Genomic DNA, 15,437 nt, shown 5'->3' on the forward strand with positions numbered 1-15,437 from the left:
ACACAGCACACAGCAGCACAACACAGCTCTCAGCAGCACCACACAGCACACAGTAGCAAAACACAGCTCACAGCAGCACACCACAGCATACAGCAGCATAACACAGCACACAGCAGCATAACAACACACAGCAGCACAACACAGCACACAGCAGCATAGCACAGCACACAGCAGCACAACACAGCACACAGCAGCACAACACAACACACAGCAGCAGAGCACGGCACACAGCAGCATAACACAGCACACAGCAGCACAACACAGCACACAGCAGCACAACGCAACACACAGCAGCACAACACAGCACACAGCAGCACAACGCAACACACAGCAGCACAACACAGCACACAGCAGCACAACGCAACACACAGCAGCACAACACAGCACACAGCAGCATAACACAGCACACAGCAGCGCAACACAACACACAGCAGCACAACACAGCACACAGCAGCATAACACAGCACACAGCAGCGCAACACAACACACAGGAGCACAACACAGCACACAGCAGCATAACACAGGCCATTACTGCGGGTTCTTTCCTGGAGAGATATCCTCAAGACCTTGCTAATATTCCCCTTATTAATATCCATCTTCCACTTATACACTTCGATCATGTCTCCCCTCGTTCTTCGTCTAACAAGTGAATATAATTTAAGAGTCTTCAATCTTTCTTCATAAGGAAGATTTCTAATGCTATGTATTAATTTAGTCGTTCTACGCTGAATGTTTTCTAACGAATTTATGTCCATTCTGTAATATGGAGACCAGAACTGAGCTGCATAATCTAGGTGAGGCCTTACTAATGATGTATAAAGCTGCAGTATGACCTCTGGACTTCTGTTGCTTACACTTCTTGATATGTATCCCAGCTATTTATTTACCTTATTATTCACGCTTAGGCACTTCTGTCTTGGTTTAAGGTTGCTACCTACCATAACCCCCAAATCCTTCTCGCATTCTATAAGTTCAACATAATTAAGCTGGTAGGTGCTAAGGTTATGGACATTTCCGAGCTTTAGAACTTTACATTTGTCTACATTGAACTGCATCTGCCACTTTTCTGACCACGAATTGAGTTTGTCTAAATCCTCCTGAAGCTGTGAGACATCAACGTCTGAATCGATTATCGTACCTATCTTCGTGTCATCAGCAAATTTGCTTGTGTCACTAGCAATTCTCTCGTCAAGGTCGTTTATATATATAATAAACAACAATGGGCCTAAAACTGATCCCTGTGGAACGCCACTTGTTACAGGTCCCCACTCAGATTTAACCCCATTTATGCACACTTTCTGCTTCCTATTAGTGAGCCATGACTCGATCCATGACAGCATTTTTCCCCCAGTGCCATGAGCAGCCACTTTCTTCAACAGTCTCTGATGTGGTACTCTATCAAAAGCCTTACTAAAATCTAAATAAACAATATCGAATTCTTTATTCTGATCAACGGCCTCAAAAGCTTTGCTGAAGAAGGTTAATAAATTAGTTAGGCAGGAACGGCCCCTGGTGAAACTATGTTGAGTATCATTAATCAAATTATGCCTATCGAGATGGCTTTATATATTATCGGCTATAATTGACTCTAGTAATTTGCATACAATTGAGGTTAGGCTTATTGGGCGGTAATTTGACGGTAACGACTTGTCCCCTGATTTAAAAATACGAATTACATTAGCCATCTTCCACATATCAGGCACTACACCTGTTTGAAGAGATAAATTAAAAATATTAGTTAAAGGTTCACAAAGTTCCACTTTACACTCTTTAAGAACCCTTGAAAAAACTTCATCAGGACCCGGGGATTTATTTTGCTTTAACCGGTCTATCTGTTTGATAACCATTTCGCTAGTGATTGTGATACTGCATAATTTATCACCTTCAGGTCCACTATAAAAATTAATTACTGGGATTATTGTCAGTGTCTTCCTGAGTGAAAACCGAGAGAAAATAATTATTAAGAATAGAACACATTTCATTCTCTTTGTCAGTAAGATGCCCAGAGTTATTTTTAAGGGGACCTATCTTATCTCTAACTTTTGTTCTATAAACCTGGAAAAAACTTTTTGGGTTAGTTTTCGAATCCCTAGCAACTTTAATTTCATAGTCCCGTTTAGTTTTTCTTATCCCCTTTTTAACGTCCCTCTTAATGTCAATATATTGATTCATAAGATGGCCCTCACCTCGCCTATAAATTCCTTTCTTCTGTCCTAAAAGATATTTGAGCCTATTATTAATCCATTTGGGGTCATTTCTATTCGATCTAATTTCTTTATATAGGATAAATGTCCTTTGGGCAGCATGTATTGCGTTAAGAAAGCTGTCATACTGATAGCTCTCTTCGTTACTCCAGTCTACAGATGATAAGTGTTCTCTAAGCCCATTGTAATCTGCTAAGCGAAAATCTGGGACTGTTACTGAGTTATCGCTACTATCGTACTTCCATTCAATGATAAATGTAATTGATTTGTGGTCGCTAGCACAAAGTTCCTCTGAAATTTCTAAATTATTAACAAGGGATTTATTGTTTGCCAGAACTGAGTCAAGCAGGTTATTTCCCCTTGTAGGGTCTGTCACAAACTGCTTCAAAAAACAATCCTGAACTACTTCTAAGAAGTCGTTTGACTCTAAATTCCCAGTCAAGAAATTCCAAATAATATGACTAAAGTTAAAGTCTCCTAGAATTACTACGTTATCGTGCCTTGTGGCCTTAACAATTTTTTCCCATAGTAGTCTCCCTTGGTCCCTATCTAAGTTTGGGGGACGGTATATCACACCTAAAATCAATTTTTCATGTCCCTCTGAAAATTCTATCCAAACAGACTCTGTATGTGTTTCTTCAGACTTAATACCCGTTTTGATTCAACAGTTCAAGCGATCTCGGACATACAGTGCCACCCCACCCCCTTCCCGATTCTTCTGTCTACTTGGAACAATTTAAAACCCTGTATGTGACATTCAGCAGGCATGTCCCGATTTTTCATGTTGAACCACGTCTCAGTTAAGGCATATACATCAATGTTACCTGCACTAGCAACTAGTCTCAACTCGTCCATCTTATTCCTAGCACTACGACTATTTGTGTAATATATATTCAAGGACCCTCTCTTCTCTTTTTTCTTCCTGATTTCTGTTCCTCCACTATGCCTGTTACTCTCCTTATCACCTAATGCCATTGGCTTTCCTATATTCATCAATAACCCTTCCTCATTCTGCCTATAACTGGTTTCCTTAAAACTCACATTATCGCTACACTCAAAATGCATTGATTTTCCACGAAAACCCATACCACTATCTATTTCTAGTTTAAAGACCTAACTGCTCCCTCAACTGCATTGACCAGTGCTCCCACCCCAAACCTAGATAAGTGGACCCCATCCCTGGCATACATGTCATTTCTGCCATAGAAGAGGTCCCAGTTGTCAATGAGTGTTACTGCATTTTCCTTACAGCATTTGTCCAGCCAGCAATTGACACCAATTGCCCTGGACAACCATTCATTTCCAACTCCTCTTCTTGGCAAAATGCCACATATGACAGGTTTCCCACCCTTCCTCCTAATTATCTCTATTGCTGACCTATACCTGCTAATCTGGCCCTCACTCCTACGTCTGCCAACATCGTTGCCTCCAGCACTGAGACAGATAATAGGATTGCTCCCATTACCTCTCATGATGTCATCCAGATGGCTAACAATATCCTTCATCCCAGCCCCAGGAAAACACACTCTCTCCCTCCTACTCCTATCCATCAAGCAGAATGCCCTATACATGTACCTAATCTGGCTATCTCCAACAACAACAATGTTTTTACCTTCCTTCTACGCCTTTCGAGAGAGTGCAGATTCAGGGCCCTCAGTCTATCCTCATAGGGAAGATTTCTGATACATTGGATCGTCTTTGTCATCCTCCTCTGAACGTTTTCCAGAGCATTTATATCCATTCTGTAATACGGTGACCAGAACTGAGCAGCATAGTCTAAATGAGGCCTAACCAAGGATATATAGAGTTGAAGAACAACCTGAGGACTTCTATTATTTATACTTCTAGTTATGAAGCCAAGAATTCTGTTAGCTTTATTGCAAACATTAATGCACTGTTGTCTTGGTTTTAGATTACTGCTAACCAGAACTCCTAAATCTTTTTCGCAATCAGTAGTATTAATGCCCTACAGCCCCCTTAAGATCCACATTATTTAGTTTACATGTGACATGGTTATTTAACTCTCCAACATTTAGAACATTGCATTTGTCAACATTAAACTGCATCTGCCACTTCTCCGACCACTGCATCAGTCTATTCAAATCCTCCTGGAGTGCTCTAGTGTCCCCATTAGAATGAATTGGACGGCCTATTTTGGTGCCATCAGCAAATTTGCTTATGTCGCTATTTATTCCCTCATCTATGTCGTTTATGTAAATTGTGAACAACAACGGGCCCAACACTGACCCCTGAGGAACACCGGTTGTGACGTGCCCCAATTCTGATTTCTCCCCATTTATGCAAACTCGCTGCTGTCTATTTGTCAGCCATGCCTCTACCCAGGAAAATATTTCTCCTAATATTCCGTGTGCCTTAAGTTTCCTCAATAGCCTCTGATGTGGAACTCTATCGAACTCTGTGGAACTCTATCGAAAGCCTTACTGAAGTCCATATACACAATATCATATTCATTACCATGATCTACCCCCTCAAACACCTTAGCGAAAAAAGTTAGTAAATTCGTAAGACAGGAACGCCCCTTTGTAAAACCGTGTTGAGATTTATTAATCAATCTGTGCCTATCAAGATGGCTACGAATTGCTATGGCAATTATTGATTCCATAAATTTTCCCACTGTGGAGGTAAGGCTTACTGGTCTATAGTTTGAAGCCAAGGACCTGTCACCTGCCTTGTAAATAGGAATTACATTTGCCATTTTCCACTTATCAGGCACTATGCCAGTTTGTAGTGTTATGTTAAAAAGATTAGCCAAAGGTATGCTAAGTTCCTCTTTACATTCCTTTAACACCCTTGCAAACAGTTCATCAGGGCCTGGGGATTTGTTAGGTTTTAGTTTCTCTATTTGTCTGAGGACCATGTCACTAGTTACCGCAATCGTACATAGTTTATTATCGTCCTGTTCTACGTAATCTATTATTTCAGGAATATCGCTAGTATTTTCTTGGGTGAAAACTGAGAGGAAGTAGGTATTTAGAATTTCACACATATCCTTATCACTGTCAGTGATCTGACCAGAGTTACTCTTAAGTGGGCCAATCTTGTCCCTAATCTTACTTCTGTATACCTGAAAGAACCCTTTTGGGTTAGTCTTTGAATCCCTTGCGACCTTAGCCTCATAATCCCTTTTTGCTTTTCTTATTCCTTTCTTTATTTCTCTCTTTAATTGAATGTATTTATTTCTTAACTGCCCATCCTCTCTTTTGATACGCTTATATATGCCTCTTTTTTGACCAATGAGATATTTTAATCTATTGTTCATCCATTTGGGATCATTTTTGTTAGATCTTATTTCCCTACTCGGAACAAAAGTTGTCTGGGCAGCTAGAACTATGCTCTGAAAAACGTCATATTGGCAACTAAGATCACTTACCTGACCCATAGTCAGGACATCCCAATTTAGCCCACCCAGGTAATTTTTCAGTCCCATGAAGTCGGCCAAGCGAAAATCTGGGACAGAGATTTGATTGCAGTTATCTGGGCAATTCCATGATATATTGAAACTAAGTGATTTGTGATCACTTTCCCCAAGCTCATCATTAACCTCAAAATTATTAATTAGTGAATCTTTGTTGGCAAGAACCAAGTCAAGCAGATTGTTGCCTCTAGTTGGTTCTGTCACAACCTGTTCTAAAAAGCAATCCTGAACTGTATCAAGAAAATCACTAGACTCAAGATTTCCTGTCATATTGTTCCAATCAATTTGTCTAAAGTTAAAATCTCCCATTATCACAACATTTTCATATCTAGATGCCTTATGAATTTCGTTCCATAACAGCTTACTGCACTCCCTATCAAGGTTTGGGGGCCTATAAATGGCACACACACACAGACAGACAGATAGACAGACAGACAGACACACACACACACACACACACACACACACACACACACACACACACACACACACACACACACACACACACACACACACACACACACACACACACACACACACAGCCTTCCTCTCAACTTCCTATAGAAGCCCCCCAACCAGGTCAACCACAGTGCAACCAAACACTCAAAACCAAAACACCCATGCCATATCCATTGCCCCCACCCACTGCATTACAAACTCCACCCCCACAGCAACCACCCATAGTTCCTTATCAGGTCTCCCACTTCCCAACCCCAGTTTACCTCACAGACCACAGTCTTAGAAAAGAAGTTGAAGGTGTGGTATACAAATGCAGATGGAATAACAAATAAGTATTAGGAGTGGCATGAAAGAATCAAGGAGACATCCCCAGACATAATAGCACTCACAGAAACAAAACTCGCTAGAATAATAACAGATTCAATCTTTCCATCCGGATATCAAATCCTCAGGAAAGACAGAGGGAGGAGAGGGGGAGGAGGAGTTGCACTGCTCATTAAAAACCAGTGGGGTTTTGAGAAAATAGAAGGAATGGATGGCACGGGCGAAAGGGGCTACTTAGTAGGAACAATCCAGTCTGAGGGACATAAGGCGATAATTGCAGTAATGTACAACCCATCACAGAACTGCAGAAGGCCAAGAGAAGAATACGATGAGCGCAACAGAGCAATGGTCGACACACTAGCCGAGATGGCCAGGAAAGCACACATGGGAGGATCAAAGATAGTAGTTATGGGTGATTTCAATCACAAGGAGATTGACTGGGAAAACCTGGAGCCCCATGGGGGTCCTGAAACATGGAGAGCCAAGATGATGGATGTGGTACTGGAAAACCTCATGCATCAACATGTTACAGACACTACCAGAGAGAGAGGAGAGGATGAACCAGCAAGATTGGATCTTGTATTCACCTTGAGTAGTTCGGACATCGAGGATATCATGTATGAAAGGCCCCTGGGAGCTAGTGATCATGTGGTTCTGTGCTTCGAGTACATAGTTGAGCTTCAAGTGGAGAGAGTAGCAGGAAAAGGTTGGGAAGAACTAAACTACAAAAGGAGGAACTACTCAGGCATGAGGAACTTCCTGCAAGACATTCAGTGGGAGAGGGAACTGACAGGAAAACCAGTACAAGAAATGATGGACTATGTGGCAACAAAATGCAAGGAGGCAGAGGAGAGGTTTGTTCCCGAGGGAAACAAACAATGGGAAGAACAGAACGAGTCCTTGGTTCACCCAAAGGTGTAGGGAGGCAAAAACTAGGTGTACTAGAGAATGGAAAAGGTACAGAAGACAGAGAACTCAGGAAAATAAAGAGATTAGCCAAAGAGCCAGAAACGAATATGCACAGATAAGAAGGGAGGCTCAGCGACAATATGAAAATGACATAGCATCGACAGTCAAGTCTGACCCGAAGCTGTTGCATAGCCACATCAGGAGGAAAACAATAGTCAAGGACCAGGTAATCAGACTGAGGAAGGGTAATGGGGAGTTCACAAGAAACGAGGTATGTCAGGAGCTCAACACGAGATTTAAAGAAGTATTTACAGTGGAAACCAGTAGGACTCCAGGAAATCAGAACAGGGGGGTACACCAGCAAGTGCTGGATGAGGTACATATAACCAAGGAGGAGGTGAAGAAGCTGCTATGCGAACTTGACACCTCAAAGGCGGTGGGAGCAGACAACATCTCTCCGTGGGTCCTTAAAGAGGGAGCAGAGATACTCTGTGTGCCATTAACAAAGATCTTCAACACATCACTTGAAACTGGGCAACACCCTGAGGTATGGAAGATGGCAAATGTAGTCCCAATTTTTAAAAAGGGAGACAGACATGAGGCACCAAACTACAGACCTGTATCACTAACGTGTATAGTATGCAAAATCATGGAGAAGATCATCAGGAGACGAGTGGTGAAGCACCTGGAAAGAAACAAGTGTATAATTGACAACCAGCACGGTTTCAGGGAAGGAAAATCCTGTGTCACAAACCTACTGGAGTTTTATGACAAGGTGACAGAAGTAAGACAAGAGAGAGAGAAGGGTGGATCGACTGCATTTTTTTGGACTGCAAGAAGGCCTTCGACACAGTTACTCACAAGAGGTTACTGCAAAAGCTAGAGGATCAGGCACACTTAACAGGAAAGGCACTGAAATGGATCAGAGAATACCTGACAGGGAGGCAACAACGAGTCATGGTACGTGACGAGGTGTCAGAATGGGCGCCTGTGACAAGCGGGGTTCCACAGGGGTCAGTCCTAGGACCTGTGCTCTTCTTGGTATATGTGAATGACATAACGGAAGGGATAGACTCAGAAGTGTCCTTGTTTGCAGATGATGTGAAGTTAAGGAGAAGAATCAAATCGGATGAGGATCAGGCAGAACTACAAAGAGACCTGGACAGGCTACAAGCCTGGTCCAGCAACTGGCTCCTTGAGTTTAACCCTGCCAAATGCAAAGTCATGAAGATTGGGGAAGGGCAAAGAAGACCGCAGACACAATATAGTTTACATGGCCAAAGACTGCAAACCTCACTCAAGGAAAAAGATCTGGGGGTGAGTATAACACCGAGCACATCTCCTGAGGCGCACATCGATAAGATAACTGCTGCAGCATGCGGGCGCCTGGCAAACCTACGGATAGAGTTCTGATACCTCAGTAAGGAGTCGTTCAAGACTCTGTATACCATTTACGTCAGGCCCATACTGGAGTATGCATCACCAGTTTGTAATCCACACCTAGTCAAGCACATCAAGAAATTAGAGAAAGTGCAAAGGTTTGCAACAAGACTAGTCCCAGATCTAAGGGGATTGTTCTACGAAGAAAGGTTGAGGGAAATCGGCCTGACGACACTGGAGGACAGGAGGGTCAGGGGAGACATGATAACGACATATAAAATACTGCGCGGAATAGACAAGGTGGACAAAGACGGGATGTTCCAGAGAAGGGACACAGACACTAGAGGTCACAATTGGAAGTTGAAGACTCAGATGAATCAAAGGGACGTTAGGTAGTATTTCTTCAGTCATAGAGTAGTCAGGCCGTGGAATAGCCTAGAAAGTGACGTAGTGGAGGCGGGAACCATACATAGTTTTAAGGCGAGGTATGATAAAACTCATGGGGCAGGGAGAGAGAGGACCTAGTAGCAATCAGCGAAGAGGCGGGGCCAGGAGCTATGACTCGACTCTTGCAACCAAAAATAGGTGAGTACAAATAGGAGAGTACAAACACATCCATACACATACACACATATACACACACATACACACACATACACACACACATATACATACATACACACACACATACACATACACACACATACACATACACACACACATACATACACACACACACACACACACACACACACACACACACACACACACACACACACACACACACACACACACACACACACACACACACACACACACACAGTTGGAAGCTAAAGACACAGATGAATCACAGGGATGTTAGGAAGTATTTCTTCAGCCACAGAGTAGTCAGTAAGTGGAATAGTTTGGGAAGCGATGTAGTGGAGGCAGGATCCATACATAGCTTTAAGCAGAGGTATGATAAAGCTCACGGCTCAGGGAGAGTGACCTAGTAGCGATCAGTGAAGAGGCGGGGCCAGGAGCTCGGACTCGACCCCCGCAACCTCAACTAGGTGAGTACAACCTCAACTAGGTGAGTACACAAAAACCTAACCTAACACATTAGCTCATAAATCCCCCACCACACACACACATTTTTATGATAAGCCGAAGCAGCTAGAACATCCCAACAGGATAAAAACAAAATGGGCTCTCAAAAGGGAGGACATAAAGGCAAGGGAACCGATGATGGCTGGTCGGAAAAGGAAGAATGGGTAGAACAGCTCAAGAACAAAATGGAACAACAATGGGAGAAAAGGTTAAATGAGCTTTGCAATAACATGTTAGAGCAAATATCTGCAGAGAGTAAGAAGTGGGAATCATGAGCTGTAGTAGCTGAGGCAAAGATACAGAGATTGGAGAAAGAAATAGATGTGCTGAAGCAGGATCCAAAGATGAGGCCTGAAAGGAGCAAGATGACTGAAATGGGAACATCAGCAGGCAGTGAGCTGACTGAAGGAGGGGATGGATCTAAGCAGTCTTTTGCAGCAGTAATATCAGGCCATCATGGTGTCTGCGAGATGATTAAGGAAACAGCAAAGGAGATGCTTAAATCAAATCCAGAGATACAGAGGGAAAAGAAATGGGAAGAGGAGAGGGAGAGGTCAATAATTATTCATGAGCTTCAGGAGGCTGAAGGGCAGACCTATGATGAAAGAAAGCATTGGGAGAAAACAGAGATTAAGAACATCATTGCAATAACAGGAGAGAGGGACATGTCTCAGGCAGAAAATTTTCACAGACTTGGGGGGGTATTCGAGGGAAAAAAAATCGACCAATCAGATTGACATTCAAGACAGATGTGGTAAGGAACAGGATACTACATCAAAAACCACTGTTAAAGGACTCTCCAGATTATCAAAAAGTGTTCCTAAATCGAGACAGAACACGAAAGGAAAGGGAACAATTGAAAATGAGAGCAAGACAGAATCAGTGGAAGGAAAGAGAGACAGGACAGGCAACGACAGACAGGAAAACTCAGCCTTTGGGGGAACATCAAACACAAATGCTAACAGAAACCTCTCAACCCCTGCCACCACATATCAACCTAACACAGTAAACAGAAACAAACCTCACTTCATAGCCGCCACCCCCCCCCCAAGCACTAATTCCAAAATCACAGCAGCCTCCCATAACATTGTGCCCTGCCTCCCACCCTCCCAGCCTGTACCTTCCTCTTCCATCTCCCAAAATACAGTAATGGAAAGGAAGCTAAAGGTATGGTACACCAATGCAGATGGAATAACAAATAAGAGTGAAGAGTGGCAACAACACATCATTGATGCATCACCTGACATCATAGCACTAACAGAGATAAAACTTACAGGGATGATAACAGATGCAATTTTTCCACCTGGATATCAGATTATGAGGAAAGGCAGAGAAAACAGAGGAGGGGGAGGAGTAGCATTGCTCATAAAAAAAACAGTGGAGTTTTGAGGAGATGGGAGGAATGGAAAGAAGGGAAACAGACGACTTCATTGTAGGAACACTTCAGCCTGGTGGTCCAAAGGTGATGATAGCAGTGATGTATAACCCACCACTTAACAGCAGGAGAACAAGAGAAAAGTATGATGTGCACAATAGGGCAATGTGGATACACTAGCTGAAGTGGCCAGGAGGGCTCATATGGGTAGGACAAAATTGCTTATAATGGGGGATTTCAATCATAAAGAGATTGACTGGGGAAACCTAGAGCCACATGGGGGACCAGAAACATGGAGGGCTAAGATGTTGGAGACTGTATTGGAGAACTTCATGCATCAACATGTTAGGGATACAACCAGAGAGAGAGGAGAGGATGTTGCAGCAAGGCTGGATCTCATATTCACCTTGAATAGTTCAGACATAAGGAGTATCACCCACGAAAGACCCCTTGACGCTAGTGATCATGATGTCCTGAGTTTTGAATATCTTATCGAGTTAAAAGTGGAGAATGCAGCAGCACGGGAACAAAGAGAGAAACCGAACTTCAAAAAAGGGGACTACATAGGAATGAGAAGTTTCGTGCATGAAGTGCAGTGGGAAAGAGAACTAGAAGGAAAGACAGTAAATGAAATGATGGAAATAGTAGCCACTAAGTGCAGGGAGGCAGAGGAAAGGTTCATACCAAAGGGCAACAGGAAAAATGGTAAGACCAGAGTGAGCCCATGGGTTAATTGGAGGTGTAAAGAGGCCAAAGCCAAGTGTGCTAGAGCATGGAAAAGGTATAGAAGGCAAAGGACTCGAGAAAACAAGGAGCTGAGCAGAAGAACCAGAAACAAATATGCAGGGATAAGGAGAGAGGCCCAGAGGCAATACGAGAACGACATAGCATCAAAAGTCAAATCTGAACCAAAGTTGTTATACAGTCACATTAGGAGAAAAACAACAGTCAAGGACCAGGTAATCAGGCTGAGGAAAGAAGGAGGAGAGCTCACGAAGAGTGACCAAGAAGTATGTGATGAACTAAACAAAAGATTTAGAGAAGTATTCACAATAGTCAGGAATGCTTCCAGCAAACTGTGGAGGTAGGGTGCACCAGCAGGCGCTGGACACAATACACATAACCAAGGTAGAGGTGAAGAAACTGCTAGATGAACTCGATACCTCAAAGGCGGTGGGCCCATATAACATATCTCCATGGATACTGAGAGAGGGAGCAGAGGAACTGTGTGTGCCATTAGCAGCAATCTTCAGTAAATCTATCGAAACAGGGCAGTTGCCTGAGGCGTGGAAGACAGCACATGTAGTTCCAATTTTTGAGAAAGGGGACAGACAGGCAGCGTTAAACTACAGACCAGTGTCACTGACTTGTATAGTATGTAAAGTCATGGAAAAGATTATCAGGAGAAAAGTAGTGGAACACATTGAAAAGATTGGGCTCATACATGACAGTCAACACGGCTTCAGAGATGGGAAATCCTGTGTCACAAATATACTTGAATTCTACGGTAAGGTAACAGAAGTAAGACAGGAGAGAGAGGGATGGGTAGATTGCATCTTTTTAGATTGCAAGAAGGCTTTTAACACAGTACCACACAAGAGACTGGTGCAAAAATTAGAGGAGCAGGCAGGAATAACGGTGGAAGTACTGCAATGGATCAGGGAATACCTGACAGGAAGGAAACAACGTGTGTTGGTACGTGCTGAAGTGTCGGAGTGGGCGAATGTGTCGAGTGGGGTTCCACAAGGTTCAGTCCTAGACCCGGTGCTGTTTCTTGTATACGTGAATGACATGGTGGAAGGAATAGATTCAGAAGTGTCACTGTTCGCTGATGATGTGAAACTGATGAGGAGAATACAAGTGGGCGAGGATCAGTTAAGATTACAAGGGGATCTGGACAAACTACAAGTATGGTCCGACAAATGGCTCCTGGAGTTTAACCCCAGTAAGTGTAAGGTCATGAAGATTGGAGAAGGACACAGAAGACCGCAGACGGAGTACAGGTTAGGAAACCAACAGTTGCAAACGTCAGTTAAAGAAAAGGATCTTGGGGTAAGCATTATAACGACCATGTCCCCTGAGGCACACATCAATCAAATAACTGCTGCAGCATATGGGAGATTGGCAAACCTGAGATTGGCAAACCTGAGATTGGCGTTTAGACATCTAAGTAAGGAGTCATTCACGACATTGTACACAGCGTACGTAAGGCCTATACTGGAATATGCAGCGCCAGTATGGAACCCTCACTTAGTCAAACACGTCACGAAATTGGAGAAAGTGCAAAAATTTGCAACACGATTAGTCCCGGAACTGAGGGGTATGCCTTATGAGGAGAGGTTAACTGAACTCAACCTGATGACACTAGAGGATAGGAGGGATAGAGGGGACATGATAACAACGTATAAAATACTAAGAGGCACTGACAAGGTGGACAAGGATCGAATGTTTCAGAGATTGGATACAGAAACAAGGGGACACAATTGGAAACTGAAAACCCAGATGAGTCATAGGGATGTTAGGAAGTATTTCTTTAGTCTTAGAGTTGTCAGGAACTGGAATAAACTGGAGAGTGAAGTAGTGGAAGCAAGTTCCATAAATAGCTTTAAGAAGAGGTATGACAAATATCTTGGAGAAGGGAGAGAGTGAATTAGTATAGACCAGTGAAGAGGCGGGGCCAGGAGCTATGACTCGACCCCTGCAACCACATATAGGTGAGTACTTATAGGTGAGTACACGACGTCATGAACCAACTGTCTCAACACGCAAGGTTCAAGGTTCACGTGAGTGATATCGCTTCCATAGTTTGACTGTCGCTGCAGCATCCATTATCCGACCAACCCCTGTTCATACAGGTCAATGCGCATATCGCTGATCCACACTTTATTTTAGATAAATTTAATACTATATGCACCAATCTTTAGATTATTACCAAATAGTGTGAACGTTCTGTGGACCACCCAAAATGTTACCATGAACCACCAGTGGTCCATGGACCACCAGTTGAGAATCACTGCTCTAGTATTTTCCGGGTGTACATTATGATATGTCTCTTTTGCCTGCGCTACAATGGGTACAAGTCAAGTGCTTCCAAGTGTTCCTAAAAACTGAGGTGTTGGACTGAACTTATATGTACAGTAAAGATTCTCTGTACATTATCTTGATCTGCGATTTCATCTGCCTTGAATGGAGATGTTAGTGTACAGCAGCATTATAGCCTAGAGAGAACATCTCTAAGCATGTCTTGATTTGAACGTTCTCATTATCTATTCTATCATTTTCCTCGCAGATGTGATAGTGGCACTGTTGTGATCCTCAGACATTTCCACTCCTAAGAATTTCATATTACTTTTTCCACTCTATTGTGTGATTAGAGTTTGTAGTATACTCAGTTCTAACTATTTCCTCCAGTTTTCCATAACGGAGTAGTTGGAATTTATCTTCACTGAGCATCATTTTGTTCTCCGTTTCCAACTGGGAAATTTGGCTTATATCTTCCTGGAGATTTACCGTTTCCTCAATGTTCTAGCGTTGTGGTGTGTCTAGTGTTGTTCTAGTGTTGTTGTGGTGTGTCTAGTGTTGTTCTAGTGTTGTTGTGGTGTGTCTGGTGTTGTTCTAGTGTTGTTGTGGTGTGTCTGGTGTTGTTCTAGTGTTGTTGTGGTGTGTCTAGTGTTGTTCTAGTGTTGTTGTGGTGTGTCTGGTGTTGTTCTAGTGTTGTTGTGGTGTGTCTAGTGTTGTTCTAGTGTTGTTGTGGTGTGTCTGGTGTTGTTCTAGTGTTGTTGTGGTGTGTCTGGAGTTGTTCTAGTGTTGTTGTGGTGTGTCTGGTGTTGTTCTAGTGTTGTTGTGGTGTGTCTGGTGTTGTTCTAGTGTTGTTGTGGTGTGTCCGGTGTTGTTCTAGTGTTGTTGTGGTGTGTCTGGTGTTGTTCTAGTGTTGTTGTGGTGTGTCTGGTGTTGTTCTAGTGTTGTTGTGGTGTGTCTGGTGTTGTTATAGTGTTGTTGTGGTGTGTCTGGTGTTGTTCTAGTGTTGTTGTGGTGTGTCTGGTGTTGTTCTAGTGTTGTTGTGGTGTGCCTGGAGTTGTTATAGTGTTGTTGTGGTGTGTCTGGTGTTGTTCTAGTGTTGTTGTTGTGTGTCTGGTGTTGTTCTAGTGTTGTTGTGGTGTGTCTGGTGTTGTTCTAGTGTTGTTGTGGTGTGTCTGGTGTTGTTCTAGTGTTGTTGTGGTGTGCCTGGAGTTGTTATAGTGTTGTTGTGGTGTGTCTGGTG

The sequence above is a fragment of the Cherax quadricarinatus genome, chromosome 6, assembly GCF_038502225.1.
Source record: "Cherax quadricarinatus isolate ZL_2023a chromosome 6, ASM3850222v1, whole genome shotgun sequence".
Classification (NCBI taxonomy): domain Eukaryota; kingdom Metazoa; phylum Arthropoda; class Malacostraca; order Decapoda; family Parastacidae; genus Cherax; species Cherax quadricarinatus.